The 1,637-nt window shown below is 43.6% G+C and overlaps 1 long non-coding RNA gene across 1 annotated transcript; it reads left to right on the forward strand.

Annotated features, from left to right (window-relative positions):
• Positions 1-351: 351 nt before the first annotated feature.
• LOC147442801 (uncharacterized) lies at positions 352-929 on the forward strand. The gene is made up of 3 exons (XR_015190298.1): positions 352-420; positions 518-619; positions 721-929. It is a non-coding gene; the product is annotated as an uncharacterized LOC147442801 (long non-coding RNA).
• The last annotated feature ends 708 nt before the right edge of the window (positions 930-1,637 follow it).

The following is a 1,637-nucleotide window of genomic DNA, read 5'->3' on the forward strand; positions in this document are numbered from 1 at the left end:
CATCATCATGGATGATGACGGCAAGAAGGTGATCTCGCGCATGCGTGGTCTTTGCTCTCAGTTGTTTAGACACTACATACTAAACAAATGGAATGAAGTACCAAGTGATTTAAAAAACAGAGTCATCAGCATACTTCATGATGAGTTTCCCGTTCCAACACAGGATTAGCGCTTCAATGAAGACCTGATGAAGATTCGAATGCGCGAATACTGCAAACACAAGCGTTTCGAAGTGCAAAAAGCAATCAAGAATGGGTGGAACAGGCCAGATTGGCTGGCCAAAGAAGATTGGAAGAATGCGAAGAAAGCAGCGCGCGAGAATCCCGACAAGTGGAAGCAACAAAAGGATGAGCGCGAGTAGAGGCAGGGAGCTCGCACCACTTGGGGAGCGGTGGATGGGCATCATTTGAGGCCGATTTTGTAAGTCTTTTCACATTGCTCTTTATGCATGTTCGATAGTTTAGGGTTTATGAGTTTTTTAGTTCTAACATAATGAAATCTTTGTATGTTTTGACAGTGGTCGATGACAGGACGTGATCCCACACCGTACGAGCGCGAGTACGCAGGCAGGAAGGGCTTAAACGCCCTGATGGACATTCTCAGTTCTCGCGGCGGCATGGTTAGTATTAGGGTTTACTCTTATTTATTTTTTGTATTGTTTTATAAATGTCGTTATATGTTTATACTTACTGAAAGCTGTCTTATTGTCTTTTTTTGCAGAATCCGACAGATACGCCGCTTGGACGCGATGAGACGTCTGACTAGACGACGTCAGTTTAGCCGTAGCTAGATAGCATTAGTTTAGGGTTTCTCATAGCTTATGTATCATGAGACGGATTTTATACGTCTTTTTGAACCATGTATATTATTACATTTGTCACCGCAGTTCCTTTTGTCAATCAATTCTTTATGCCTATGATGTTGTACAATTGTCATTATTATATTTGCCAATCAATTCATTTTGCCTATGATGTGTACAATTGTCAATTTTGCAAACAATGCGTCTTGTGGGTGACTATTTTGGGTCTATTATCTACCTTTGCATTTTTTTTAAAAAGTGAATCAAGTACAATATGGTTGATGGGTGGCAGGGCATTCAATGCCCTGCCACCAAAAAAATATTCTCTCGGGCGTCGCTATAAGCGTCGCTATTTATGGCTCTGTAGCGTCGCTATGAGCGTCGCTATAGTCTTTTGTGTAAACGTCGCTATAGGCGTCGCTATATAGCGACGCTCATAGCGACGCCTATAGCGATGCCTATAGCGACGCTCTCGTAGCGACGCTGGTAGCGACGGTTTTAGCGACGCCGGGGGTTATAAAAACCCAATGTATTTCCGTCGCTAACAGCGTCACAAGAGCACACAACCTCTTGTAGTGGGAGAGGGAAGTGGTCCCTCTTTGTTGCAGCATTTAGTGGCTTGTAATCCACGCACACTCGCCATTTACCATTCTTCTTTGGCCTCACCACTACTGGGGAGACCCATTCTGAATCTTCTACTGGGTATATGAATCCTGCTTCTAAGAGTCTCTTCACCTCGGACAACAGTGCATTTTGTTGCACAACTCCTAATCTTCTTTGTTTTTGTACTACTGGCTTGCTCCCTTCTTTTAGATGGATATGATGCTTCACTGCAGTG

The sequence above is a fragment of the Adiantum capillus-veneris genome, chromosome 14, assembly GCF_014529385.1.
Source record: "Adiantum capillus-veneris isolate H3 chromosome 14, ASM1452938v2, whole genome shotgun sequence".
In the NCBI taxonomy this organism is placed as follows: Eukaryota; Viridiplantae; Streptophyta; class Polypodiopsida; order Polypodiales; family Pteridaceae; genus Adiantum; species Adiantum capillus-veneris.